This window comes from Rhinopithecus bieti, unplaced genomic scaffold (genome assembly GCF_001698545.2).
Source record: "Rhinopithecus bieti isolate Rb0 unplaced genomic scaffold, ASM169854v2 scaffold_9996, whole genome shotgun sequence".
Taxonomy (NCBI): domain Eukaryota; kingdom Metazoa; phylum Chordata; class Mammalia; order Primates; family Cercopithecidae; genus Rhinopithecus; species Rhinopithecus bieti.
In genome coordinates this window covers 5,520,633-5,535,061 of record NW_016806973.1, presented here as the reverse complement: position 1 = coordinate 5,535,061, position 14,429 = coordinate 5,520,633, and the positions used below count along the sequence as shown (strand labels likewise).

General features: G+C 37.4%; 1 protein-coding gene across 3 annotated transcripts in view; it reads right to left on the bottom strand.

The window, feature by feature from the left end:
* Positions 1 to 14,429, bottom strand: part of GLRA3 (glycine receptor alpha 3) — a 172,585-nt gene that overhangs the window by 15,474 nt on the left and 142,682 nt on the right. The gene's annotated exons all lie outside the window — the stretch shown is intronic.

Here is a 14,429-nt window from a genome sequence, read left to right as displayed (position 1 = left end):
AAAAAAAAAAAAAAAAAAAAAAAAAAAAAAAGAATAGTGAAAAGCACTATCAGCTTCTCCAGTTGTTACTACATTTACTTCTCCACTTTATCTACACTTATTGTGTGTGTGTGTATATATACATATTATTGTGTGTATATGTGTGTGTATATATATACATGTATATATTCCTTCAAACTATTTGAGTGTAATTTGTAGACATAACACCATACACTCAACAAAATCAGAAATTTAACATTTATAACATTGATAAAATCCTACCACCTAATCCTTAAATCCCTCCCATTTCACCGATTGTCTCAAGAATGTCCTTTTTTATTTAAAAAACAAACGTTTTTGTTATTTTTTTTCCAGCACAGGATTTAATCCAGGATCACGTGCTGCATTTTGTTGTCATATCTCTTTAGTTTTCAGTGCAGGACATTATCTGTCTCTCCTTGCTTTTTTTTGTGGCACTTGTTACTTTTGATGAGTACAGGCCAGTTATTTTCTAAAGTTTGCCTGATGTTTCCTCATTTACATTCAGATGATGGATTTTTAGTAGGGATTCCTAACGAGTGATTCCCTGTTCTCCACAGTGCATCATATCAGGAGGCACACAATGCTGATCAATTGATGAAGTTAATGTCTGCTACGTTGCTCTATTATAAAATTGCGAATCTTCCCATGCATGGAATATTTTGAAACTATATAAGTATTCTATTACTCTTTAAATTTTCACACACTAGATTTAGCATATGTTGATGATTTTTGGCTGAAACAATTATTACAATGATGGTTACTCAGTGGTGATTTTCTAATTTCCTTATTCATCTACATTTATCAATTCACATTCAACTGTGAGAAAAATCCCTGTCTTCTACACTTATCTGTTTATTCCTTTATTTATATGTGCATAAACTTATGGATAACTATTTTCTTCCAAGTGATGTAATACATTAACATCATTATTTATTTTGATTCTCACATTATCCCAGCTTGGGCCATTAGGAGCCCCTAGATGTTAGCACATATATCATTTTGACAAGTCTCCCTCATTATTTGAGCATTTCCTCACTTTCTGGCACAAGACACTCCAGATTCATCTTTTACTTTTCCTGTTCTGGTCTTTGAGTCAGGCCTTTCTCTAAGGAACTCTTCTGAAGTGAAGGGTGGCTTTTAGAAACCAAGATCTGGGCACTGGGTGTACTCACATCTCCCTTAGGGGTATCGTTTCTAGCCCTCACAGTGGACAGAGCTATCAATCACACACACACACATTTATTCACACACACACACACACACACACATAAAATGTAGCACCTGTATACATTTCTTTATCATCTCTCTCTCCCTATCTCTCTATCTATCCATCTATCCATCAAACATGAGCTTACATTAGTATCTCTAAATCTAACTCAATACCACAGCATTCCCTGTAGTCTATACCCTTTCTATATGTACAAAATTTTTCTCTAAAAGTGGGAAACTTGACTCCCATTATCCTCAACATGTATTGATCATTCACCATGTATGTGACTAATATCTCAATTTTGCCAACCATCTTTTCAGCCTCAGCACTTTAATATAATGGTAAAACCAGATATTGTGATCATTCAGTTGATTTTTGTTTCTCATGAAGGTGCTTTTTGTGTGCAGATAGTTGTTCCATTGGGCATTCCTGTAGGGGGGATTATGGCTGGAGGCTTCTATTTGGCCACCATTCACCCCATTTGGCTCCTTGCCCCTGGTCCCATCCCGCAATGGCCCCACTGGCCTTGATCCTAACTATCTATTTATCCTGCTTATAGGTTCTTGCAATCTGATAGCATCCTTGACCCTGGTTCCACCAGCCCCAGCCAGCCTCCTTGATTCTGACACTTGCTCAGCTATGGCCTTACAGTCTCACTGTGTCTTGTCACCTCAAAGGTAGAGAAGGGAAGAGAAGGATAAGAAAAAGAGCGGAAAAAACAGACAACTTTTAAAAATGAACACAAAGGGAAGAGACAGGAAGAGAAGAGTAAAAGAAAAGCTAGGTCCATATTTTTTAGAAATAGACTTATACAGACCTAAGTCCCTTAGAAAAAGTAATTCAGTAACTTTAAGCAACTGTTTTCATACTCCTCTCAGTTTAATTGGGCAGTGATTTCAGGTTGTAGCTGAACTCGTATCTTTGTATATGTCCATTGCTCAAGGTTGAAAATTTGCTTGAGTATTAGGAAATTACTCAATTAAGGAAATCAATTAGCATTCTACTGTAAGAAAAATCCCTGTCTTCTACATTTATCTGTTTATTCATTTGTTTATGTATATGTGCATAAACTTATGGATGACTATTTTCTTCCAAGTGATGTAATACATTAACATCATTATTTTGATGCTACTGTAAGGAAATTTTCTACTCTAAGGAAATTAAGGAAGTGTATCTTGCAAGCAGTGTCAGCAAAAACATACCTTTTGTGGAGTGAGTATGAGATAATTCATTTTGTTTCATACTTTATATGGCCAATTAGGTGTGTAAAATGCTGTCATTTGCCAAGTATTGGAAATAAAAATGAGAGATACTTTTGTTATAAAAGGTAAGATGTTTTTCCACCTTTCACTGGAAATGGACAGCTAGCTACAAGTCTGTTTCCTTGCTATAAAAACAAATATCCTTACTTCTAAGAAGATGTGGGTCTGGGAGAACAGAATGCCAGGCTGGGTTCAAGCTAATTTGCCCTACTTCTTTGGATCCAGTGTATAATTATCTTAAGGATCAACACCCTACATTTTGAGAACTTGCCTGTCTTTGTGCTGTTTATATCTTCTGTATTCTTTCCTCTTTCATCTTCAATATTTAGTGTAGCTATTTTTATGAAACGTTAGCCCGTGGGAATTTTGAACAGATTTAGATAGCAGTTTTAAAGGATAAGTGGCTCAACATTTGGGGGAAAGTTAGAGTGGCAGGAGCGATAAATAAAGTAAGGAAAAAAGCTCTTTCCCATCTTTCCCAGCAGGTTCTTCAGGTCTCAGGCTAGACTTTGCCCAAATCTAGTTCAGAATCCCATGGTACCTGTGCTGACTTGCTGTGTTACCCTAACACATTGCACTGGAATTGTGATTCCTTGTTTTTCTTTTTTTTTTTTTCCTGTTTGTGCTGTGAACTCTTTGAGGGCAGATGACATCTCTGTTTTGGTCACCATCACATCAGTGTTTGTCACGTGTACATATTTGCTGAGTCAATGGACAGATAAATGAAGGCATTAAATGGTAAAATACAAGCATGGGGGCAGAAACTGAATCATAGATGACATATGGAGATTCACTTTCTGGAGCAACACTTTCTTAATACCTCCAATTGGGTTGATTTTCTTTTTGAAAGAGTTCATTTCTTGACACTCGGAAGGGTGTCAACTTACATACGAAACATTTCAACAAGGAAGCTCTCTGCATTTCCTCCTGCACTTAAGTGTGACTTCTACTGGTCAGAACCATCTCCACTGGGCAAAGAGCAGTGCATCTCACTTTATTCCAGTGCTGTGTCAAATGCCCATCTGTTTGCAAGTATAGATTTAAATCTCATAAATTCTGTAATTCGGCCGGAAATTTCTGGCTGCTTCCAAATATATACAGTCCTGGAACAAGTAATATGGCTTTCAAAGATGCTGTCTCAAGCCACATTATTCCTGAACGAATATGACTCATAAAGTATGTGTGCATTCTTGAGCATTCTGAATCCATAATGACACGAACCACAGAAATTACCTTAGAAATATAATTTCCAAATTAATTCAATGAGCGTTTTCAGTGACAACAAATACATGGAAACATCATTTGTGCCTGCCAGGGCTCTGCTAATTGTGAACAGCTTATGAGCATTGAGCCTAAAGGCCTACTTTCCTCATCATCTCTTCGACCCCCTTCACCAATTTCAAGTCTGTTTCTCCTCCTCCATTCTAGCTTCCCCGCCAAAGACAGCAAATACAGGACGTGGGAAGTTTGGAACTTTGGGGCTAGTAACTTTAAAATACAGACAGCAGTTCTTACTTCAAAGCATTCACAGCATATTCATGACATACAGCACATTCCCCATGGATTCAGATTCATTACCTTCTTTCCTCCCCCTCCTGCATGCCACCCTGTTAGGCAGTATCATTCCATTCTTGACCACCTTCCCAAAAGACCCATTGTCCACTCGGACCCTGGTTCTATTTTCCGGAAGAATCTCTCCTCGGTATAACTCTCTGAATACAAGTGTCTATGGAAATAAAACCTAAAGGTTGACTTATGAGGTGCACTGGTCAGGGGACCTTTGTCACGGAAACCACTCCCAAGCCATCCTGCAGAAGAATGCTTCCCTTTCAAGGAGTGCCCTTTCCACGGCTTCTGTGACCTGCATTCTCTGGGTTTACCTCCCTTTACTCCACCCTGTTGGTTTTCTGGATTCTCTTTCTTTTCCTGAGCTCCTTAGGGAGATGGCCTTGGTCCTCTTCTATTCTCATTGGGACATGACCCACTAATCCATCTTATCTATCCCTATGGATTCAATTCCTCTTCTGTGCTTATGATCCCCAAACCTCTATTTCCTGACTAGATCCCCCTTTATCCAGGTTCTTCCTTCATGGCACTCTGACTGTCTCCCACATCTCAAACTTAATTTGACTAAAAAGGAGTTAAGAATCTCTACTAGACTACCCCTCCCCACCAAAAAAAAAAAAAAAAAAAAAAAAAAACAGCAAATATACACAGCTCCCCTCTCTTCTCATTAAGAGACTCCACTCGCAGTTGTTCACCCCCAAATCTAGGAGGCTTCTCACTCTCTCTTTTCAAAGATGCAGCTCTGTTAATTATGTTTTCTTTCCATTTCTCAAGTTTATCAATTTCTGTCCTTCCCGATACTGCCATCACACTGATCGAAGCCACAGTGTGTCCTAGTCCCTCAGCTCTACCCTTGCCACAAGAGTTACTGATTTTTAAATGCAAATCTGATTGCATTGCTTTAGGCTTACAATTCTTCATTTGCTTTCTGTTAATTTAATGTTCAAAATCTGTTTTATAGGGTATAAAGCCCTTCATAATTCGCCTTTCATAATAATTCATATTAACCCTTCACATAAAGCCTAGCTTTCATTTTTGTTTTTTATTGAACATTTACTGAATCCCAATGATGAACCCAAGTTCTGTTGTTAGGTGTAATAGGTATAGAGATGAGAAAGACAGACAAGCTCTATTATTAATGGAGCTTATACTCAAGTTAGAAAAGCATACAATAAAAGCAAACACATATATAAGCTAATTTAAGAGAAATGTAAAGAAAATGCGGTAGGGTAAAGATATGAAGGACTGGGAGAAGGGGGCTATGTTAGATGGCAGTGGCCAGGGAAGACCACCCTGTGGAAGGAATAATTACCACCTTATGCCAGTTTCTTACTTGCTTATTATGTAGTAGCTACATTTCCCTTCTTTTAGTTTTTGAAAACCTGAAAGCAATTGACAAACTCCACTCTGCCTCAGCTGCTTTGTATTTACTTTTATTTGTTTTTTTTGTTTTTTTGCTATTGCTTTTGACTGGAACCCTCCTTCTTTGGGTAATGGATGTTCATCTTGCACATCTCAGCTTGCAAGCTACTTCCTCAGGGAAACTATCCTCAAATGCCCAGGCCAGAATAATGCTTCTCGGCATCCCACTTCTACTTTTTTCATAGGTCACTCATTACAACTGTAATTATATTTATTTTTGTGGTAGGTCCTGTAAGATGTCTGTGGCTAGCACCACTTGAATGCCCCCCCATCAGTTAATTACTCTATCCTGCAATTTTTAAATGCTTTCCACTTTCCAAAAACTTTGGTTAGAAGGATGCCAAAATTAGTATGTCCATGAAGATTTGAAGATGAGATGTCTATACTAATATGTTAACAAAATATGTATTGATGGCAAATACCAAATAACTCCATTGTATCGTTGATTTTGTCTCAATGTACTGACATTATCCACTTATGTATCTTCTGCTTTTAGGCTATTACATTCCATGAGCTAAGACAAAGGCCAGACCTTATTCATTTTTGTATCTCTAGGATGCAGCACAGGGTTATGTGTGGTAAAGTCTCTCAGTTAGGTTGACTCCTGTGTATTGACTTGTAATCACTGGCCATTTATTATAAGAAACATAAATATATTAACTAACATGCCAGGAGATGTTCTTAATACAGTAGTGTCCATACAGTAACACTGAAACCTCACAACAATAGAGACAATCATCCCTATTTTAAAGATGAGGAAACAGCTGTAGTGAAATAACTTGCTTAAGGCCACACGGTTACCAAGTAGCAAAACTAGGATTTGAATGTAACTCATACAGTTCCAGAGCCCATGAACTTAACTACTATTCTATATCACCTAGTTATTAGGCTGCTTCCGTTTAAGATACCACTGCAAATCAACAACTGTTGGAATTCCTCTCTGTATCTTAAAATTCCAGGCTTTTAAAATTTCATCTGATATTTAAGAGTAATGTCGGTGCACAAAATACATACTGTAACATCCTCCATATTTGCTAGCTTTGATCCTAAAATCTGACAGTCAACTTCCTAGTAGACGACGTATAAAAAGAAATGGTCATTATATTTAGTAGATGAAAACAACCTAGTTGCTCAGGTGAAGCAAAACTATTAAGAGAAATGTTTTATCCTTTGAAATACCATGTGTGTCCCCCAGCAGTATTAAATATACTAAAGTTGTTTATGAGCCAGGAGCCAGGAGACTATTGTCTACTTGCCATGTAGCAATCCAGGAAGAGATCAGCTTGATAAATGATCAACTGAGTACACAAGCTAGGTTATTGCAAGGCCTAGCCTTTTTCATTCTAAAAAAAGTTTTATAATTTAGGAAAAGTAATATAAACACCATATGTTCTGTAGATTTCTTATATTTTTTCACAAGAAATTATGCAGTTTTTCTTTTTTGTAAAATTTTCATTAGAAATAGAGAAAGCCTGCCTCTTGCATCTCAAGTAAGAAAATATATATATATATATATGGGATTTTATTGCTGTCAGTCATCTTGGTTATTACATGGAATCAAGTCACTCTTTTTTTTTTTTTTTTTTTGGCCCTGAGAAGCAGTCATGTTCAGGGAGCTTGTCTAACCATGAGATTTCTCTGTATCTACCCCTCCAGTGACATGAGGGGTTTGGCATAGGGAGGATTCAAGCTAGGACACAAAGTAATTATCAAATAACCACAAAATTTCACTGGCTTGAAGAAACAAAGGTTTATTTTGCCCTCATATTCCTTGTCTACTTTGAGTTGAATGCTGACCCTGGAGTGGTGTTGTCATTGCTATCCTCACTTGTAACACAGCAGCAGAGGAAAACCAAGTCACTGCTGGTTCTCACATTTGGTCACAAATGTTCCAGAGTGGTAGTGGAACAGGTTGCTTCTGCTCAAAGTTCATTAGCCAGAACTACTCACAGTCAACCCTGATCACAAGAGCACTAGGAGATGTAATCCTACCACATGACTAGAGGGGAAAGCAACCTTGATGGCACAGAGCATTATGATAACTCTAGAGAAACTCAGGTACGGGCGATTTCTATTTGTCCTTCTGAAACAAGAATCCTCATAAGTACAGAATTAAGGAACATGTGGATTATGATTTGATCACTGTGATATCTTGAATAGCACATAAAGGCACCTTTGTTAAAGAGAAAAACTCACTGCTTTATAGAAAGAAGCTGTCAATTAATTAGGGTATGACAAAGCATAAGAAATTTCCCCTGATTTTCAGCCAAAAATGTTCTAAAACAATAGTGTCAGGTCCAAATTTAGCAATATGAATTGTAAGGAGGTACAAAAAAGTCGAGTCCAGGTGGTGCTTTGAAGCACTTAACCTAAGACAGATAATCAATTCTCTAGATGCAGAGAGTAAAGACAGGCAGTCTGCAAGCCAAATTTATGTATGAGAAGAAGTTTGTTTGGACTGCATAATATCTGAAAAAAGAAAAAGAATATGCTTCTAAGCATGGAATGCTCATCATCAGTTAACCATACTGCTCATCCCTCCACCCCTCATTAATCATACCAGAGCACTTTGTTCATTGATTTGTGCATCTGACCCCTGAAGTCATTTGACTTTGTGCTCTCTGATCCTGATAATGGTTTGGATCTGTGTCCCCACCCAAATCTTATGTTGAAATGTAATCCCTAGTGTTGGAGGTGGGGCCTGGTGGGAGGTAATTCCATCACGGGGGTGGTTTCTAATGGTTTAGCACCGTCCCTCTAGTGCTGCCTTGTGACAGAGTTCTCATGAGAACTGGTTGTTTAAAAGTGTGTGGCACCTTCCCTTTGAATCTTCTTCCTCCTGCTCCAGTCACATAAGAAATGCTTGCTTCCCCTTCACATTCCACTATGATTGTAAGTTTCCTGAGGCCCCCCAGAAGCAGAAGCCTGTGTAGCCTGTAGAATCATGAACCAATTAACCCTCTTTTCTTTATAATTCTTTATAGCAATGTGAAAATGGACTTAAACAAGTTCAGAGAAATAGATGGCTTGCGTATTTCTCACGTAATCCTTCATAAATAAGTTTACTTTTGCACCAACTTTTGATAGGATTATTGAATAGCAATAATTTTGGATCATATTGAGTGAGCTGTATTATTTATGGCAGTACATGCTGTGGTTGAGAGGCCTGCCAAGGTGTATGACTTTACCTCAGTCCACATGGAGGTGGTCAAAAGGATTTTCCTGTGACCAATAAATTCCTGCTACAGCCTATAGACAACAATATATTAATGGGCAAAGATACATTTGATGTGGCTAGCTAAATTATAACCCAGATGACTATTAATCAATGAATTCTGGAAATGGAAATTTAAATGTATTTATAAACAGCATAGTTTAAACTTAAGAAAAAGAAATTGATTAAACCAGAACCTGGAGTTTGAATCACAAAATCTCATCTACACCTATATGTAGGAACCCTATAAGGTAAATTTCCAGGGATCCTTTAGAGAGGTAGTTTGTCAATTCTCTTCTCAATCCAAACTTGTTTTTTATTTGAGGAAAAGGTATAATAAAACAACATAGTGTATGCTTTTGATGAGCTAAAGTAGCCCTTTGAGTAGGGTAATTCGTTCTTCTTTTAATAAGATTCAATCCTGGTGGATTGCCCTAGTTCCTCAGAAATGTCAGGTAAACTGTGATGAATAATTTTGGCTGTGCAGTCGGCAAGTGATAGAAGCCTACAGATAAATGCTTTTTCTCTGGATAAGCTGAAAATGTCTCTGCTTGTGTTATGCCTTCTTTTCTGAGGTTTTAATTTCAGATCTCATTGACTATTCATTTAATCATTCATTTTTAAAATACAAATTTGTAGTACCCTTAATCCTACATTTCTCCTTAGTGCAAGAACCTGCATAAGAATTTTACATTTGGTAACAGGAAAAAGTAATATTAATCTCAAAAGCATTTCAAACTTCATTAAGACCTAAAGCTGGAGATCAAGGAATCTGAACAAAAGGAAATAATAAGTAATGTTTTAAAAACAGGTGTTGAAGTGGAATGAAGCTGGTACTGAAAAGGCAAAAAGAGGTAACTCGAGGACTACTTTCTCGGAGAACAAATAACTAGGCAACGAAACATACAGCCCAGGATATTGTGAGTTTCGACATTCTGACATTTATCATCCTGGAGGGTGACGCGTAACAGTACTGCTGGTGGAAGGTTCAAGATGATTATCATCCTCATAACCCTTAGTAAATGAATGATGCTTCTAACACAATATTTATTTTTCACATAAGAGATTTTGTTTTGTTTTGTTTTGTGAAAGGGTTTTGCGCTGTCACCCAGGCTGAAGCGCAGTGGTGCAGTCATAACTCACTGCAGTCTCAAGGTCTTGGGCTCAAGCATTTCTCCTGCCTCAGCCTCCCAAGCAGCTAGGACTATAGGTGTTTGTTACCACACTTTGTTAATGAAAAAAACATGTGGAGACAGAGTCTCACCATGTTGCTCAGGCTAGCCTTGAACTCCTGGCCTCAAGTGATCCTCCCACCTCAGCCTCCCAAAGTGCTGGGATTACATGTGTGAGGCACTCATGTAATGGCTTTTACTTCATGAGATAAAATATAACAGAGAGTCACATAATAACAGAACTTCATTGTTTCCAAAGAGGTAAATTTAACCAATACTTCAGTCACCAGACAAAGAAAGTACAACCAAAAAGGCTAAAGAATTTTGAAAAGTCACAGTTATCTCTGACTCCCACTTCAGTAACTAGAGTTTTACCATCATTTTTTCTGTAGTATCTAGTTCTTTTTCTTATGTTTAACACTTAGGAGAAATTGTGAAACCTAGATGTCACTGAAAATGCTGCATGCTGCATATACACCATGGAATACTATGCAGCCATAAAAAAGGATGAGTTCATGTCCTTTGTAGGGACATGGATGCAGCTGGAAGCCATCATTCTCAGCAAACTATCGCAAGAGCAGAAAACCAAATGCCGCATGTCCTCACTCATAGGTGGGAATTGAACAATGAGATCACTTGGACACAGGAAGGGGAACATCACACAATGGGTCCTGTTGTGGGGAGTGGGGAGGGGGGAGGGATAGCATTAGGAGCTATACCTAGTGTAAATGACGAGTTAATGGGTGCAGCACACCAACATGGCACATGTATACATATGTAACAAATCTGCACGTTGTGCACATGTACCCTAGAACTTAAAGTATAATTTAAAAAAAAAGAAAAAAGAAAATGCTGCATGCTGTTAGACTTCCTGGCATTTCTTAATGTATTACCTTTTTTTTTTTTTTTGAGCGACTCAGGTTTAATCATATTTGTGACCTCTCTCTTCTGCATTTTTGTAGTGAAGGTTTTGTGTTTCTATAATATCATTTTTTATGGTAATCATATAAATTCCTATTCTCTTTTCCTCTGGAGTTTAAGAGCTTCATTTAAAACTTCAAGTAGGTATCACGAGGACAGATAAAGCCTGTAACGGTGTTTGTTTTACACTGATTTTGGGGCAACGTGTTTTCTTTCACTGGCGAGGTGGTAGTTTTACATCCACTTTTGTCTTTTGGGGGCTCATGGTATGATTCTAGCATATATATGAATGTGATGGATGACTTTATTTACATAAAGTAGTCTCCACATTGAATACATATCTTTGTTTTTAAACTTAGTTTGATGTCAAAGCTGTGGTATTATGCCATTTTAAAAAGGTTTAAAGTTTATGATTTGACCATATACTTTTCCCTAGTTGTTCTATCAGATTTAAGAATTTATATAGCAACCCTGTCTCTATCTCAAGTACAGAGAAAATGCTTGATAATCATTAATCTTTCAGCTTGATGGAATCTAATAATTCTAGTAAAGTAGGTCCTAAGTAGGTCCTTGATGGAATCTAATAAGTCTAGTAAAGGAGGTCCTAAGATGAAATGTAGAGCTAGAGATATCCATCAATCTCTATCCTTCTTATCATAGAACCCACCCATTTTTTAGGACTTTTTTATTTACAAAACAGATAATTTTTTTTATCAGTAATAAAATTGGATGGTATTCCCATACATTATATCTTGTGATAAGGGTATGACTAAATAATTATTTCATTTTCTGGGCATTTTTTCTTTTTTTCCATTGTCCTAAATGAGTGTATATGGAATTACATTAGTTACTATGATCCATGAACATTTAAAAAATTTAGTTGAATATATTGCTTATATGATGCATTGTATCATAAAGCTAAATTTATTACACATTCTGTCACAGTAATAAACTTAAAATGAACCCAATTGGATCATATTTGTACTGAACTTGATTGAAGGAATACTGGTTAGGTACATTTTCAGCAAATATTAAAATGTTATATTTAAATGGTTTGGACCAAAACATTACTGACAATAATAACTATTAATTGCTATATTAATAGGAAAACCTGATTACTATGTAGCTCTCCCGACCCCATTACGTTATCACTAACACAATTTACTCTCCTTTAAAATTTAAGGGTTTTTTTTGAGAAGAATAAGAATGTACATTTGCTAATTAGCTATGAACAAACAGTGAATAGAAATCCTTCATTTTTCTTCCCATTTCCTATCTTTTTATTGTAATCAACCTCACATAAATATCTGTGTGCCAACACAATTGTGGTGTTCAAAAAATGTATCAGTTCAATTTATATTTTCTAATAATTATAATCACTTTTAAAATTGGTGTCTTTATGAAGAATGAAAACTTAATACAATATAAAAGCTATCATCATTATTTTTCTTTTTTTTTATTTTTTATTATTTTTTTTGGGATGGAGTCTTGCTCTGTCACCCAGGCTGGAGTGCAGTGGCACAATCTCGGCTCACTGCAACCTCTGCCTCCCAGATTTAAGTGATTCTGGTGCCTCAGCCTCCAGAGTAGCTGGGATTACAGGTGCCTGCCACCACGCCCAGCTAATTTTTGTATTTTTTAGTAGAGATGGGTTTTCGCCATGTTGGCCAGGCTGGTCTCAAACTCCTAGCCTCAAATGATCCACCCTCTTCTGCTTCCCAAAGTGCTGGGATTATAGGCTTGAGCCACTGCACCCAGACACCACCTCGCAAAATGAGGACAATTTCACAGAGAACTTCAAAGGGGAAAAATGAGTGGAATTGAGAGAGGTAAAAGGTTCTAAGTAATCGTTGACCATAAACAGCTTTTGGTGAAGAATTTGCAATCTCAGTAGGCTACCAGCTTCTGGGTTTCTGTAAAATATTTAATCAAAAAGCCATATTGAAATTTCAAGTGCTACTCATTTTTTAATGCTTAGTAGCTCTGTTTTCAATGAGATGGCCATAGTGATGGGAGCAGAGAAATCCACATAGAATCTCCCTGGGATTATTCTCTATTTCTTTCCTATCCCTTCCTCCCCTCTTGTTTTTCTGAGCATTTGCTGACAGGCCAGAGTGTGGTCTAAGAAAGGAGACAGAAAACTTAAACAAATAATTGCCCCGAGGTAGATAAGATTATTTACAATTCCTTTTTCCCTTCTTCCGCTCCAAGGCTTCCCTGTGGGTGGAGCACACTCTTCCACCCCACTGACTTTCAGTTTGGCCATGAGACTTGGTGTAATTTATGGAATGAGAACAGAAGCGACTATGTGCCAATTCTGAGCAAAAGCTTGCATGTTTCTGCTTGCCTTCTTGCTCTCTAGCACTCCTCCATGGAAAGAACATCTTACAGGTCCCTACAGCCCCAAAATGAGGAGACACAGGGAGCAGATCTGAAACCCATTCCACAGCCTAGATCCATGCTCACTTGAACAGTCAATCTCAGGGCAAGCCCAGAAGAAACACAGGCACCTTGGAGTCCTGTGAGCAAGAAGAAATGTTGTAAACCATTGAGATTTGGGAGTTGTTATGCAGAATAATTGTGATGCAACTGGATTATCAGCCCCAAGTGCCAAGAATGTCATAATATTAATATATTGTGTTAAGAGCTAGGGTTTGGAAAAAGTTGAGTCTAGAGATTCCTCACCCTGCCAAATTTCTATCTGCGTACGTGAATGTGTGCATTGTGTATAATGTGTGTGTGTGTGTGCACCTGTCTGACATGCTATGTTCAAAAATCTCTTATATGACAATAAGTTTAAAAGACTAAAATAAAGTATGCATAGTGACACTTGTGTACTTCTGCAGATGATATGAAACATAAAGCATGCACCAGACCTGGTCCTTAGCCAGTCTCTACAAAACAGGATGAAAAAAAAAAAAATGATGAGGGTAGATCTCTAACAGGAATTAATTGATTGTTGAAATCATAAAAGAAAGGGTAAGGTGTATATAATATTGCTGTATAGCCAAGATTTCTCCAAAGTTCCCTAATGTGGATTCCTTCTAGTACTCAGTGTTTACAAATTAAAATTATGGTTTGTCTCTTCTACTGATTTTCTCTATTCTTACCCATCCCCGTACTTAATTTCTTCACTGCCAAGGTCTTAACTGAATATTGAAATTACATTTATACTAAAAAATAATTGAAATATTATTACGACCCCCTCTTTCACCTCTGATGAAATGAATCCTCCTAAGAAGGACTAGCTTTCCATATCTAAAAAAAAGATTACAGAATGCTGAGGTCTCAAAGAATTCAGGAGTAAAGTTTTGGGGTGAGTGGTTCTTGCCTTTAACCAAACTGTCTAATATATTCTGTGTATGGGTAGGGATAGCCCTGGGGGAGGAACAGAGAGAGAAGATATTCAGCTGTAGGAAGAGGGCCAAGCACAAATACATCTTCTTTCCCTGTCTTTCCAGGCTTTCTTCCACTAGAAAAATCACCTCTAGTCCACTTCTCAATTCATTTGTAGTTTATTCCCTAAAGTCTGAGAGCTGGGTGTTGTTGGTCAGAACTTTGGAAGTTCTTAGTTTTTGACAATTCCTTGTGATTATCTTGTAAATGTGTCCACGTTAACATGTTTTAGAAAAGAACCCACA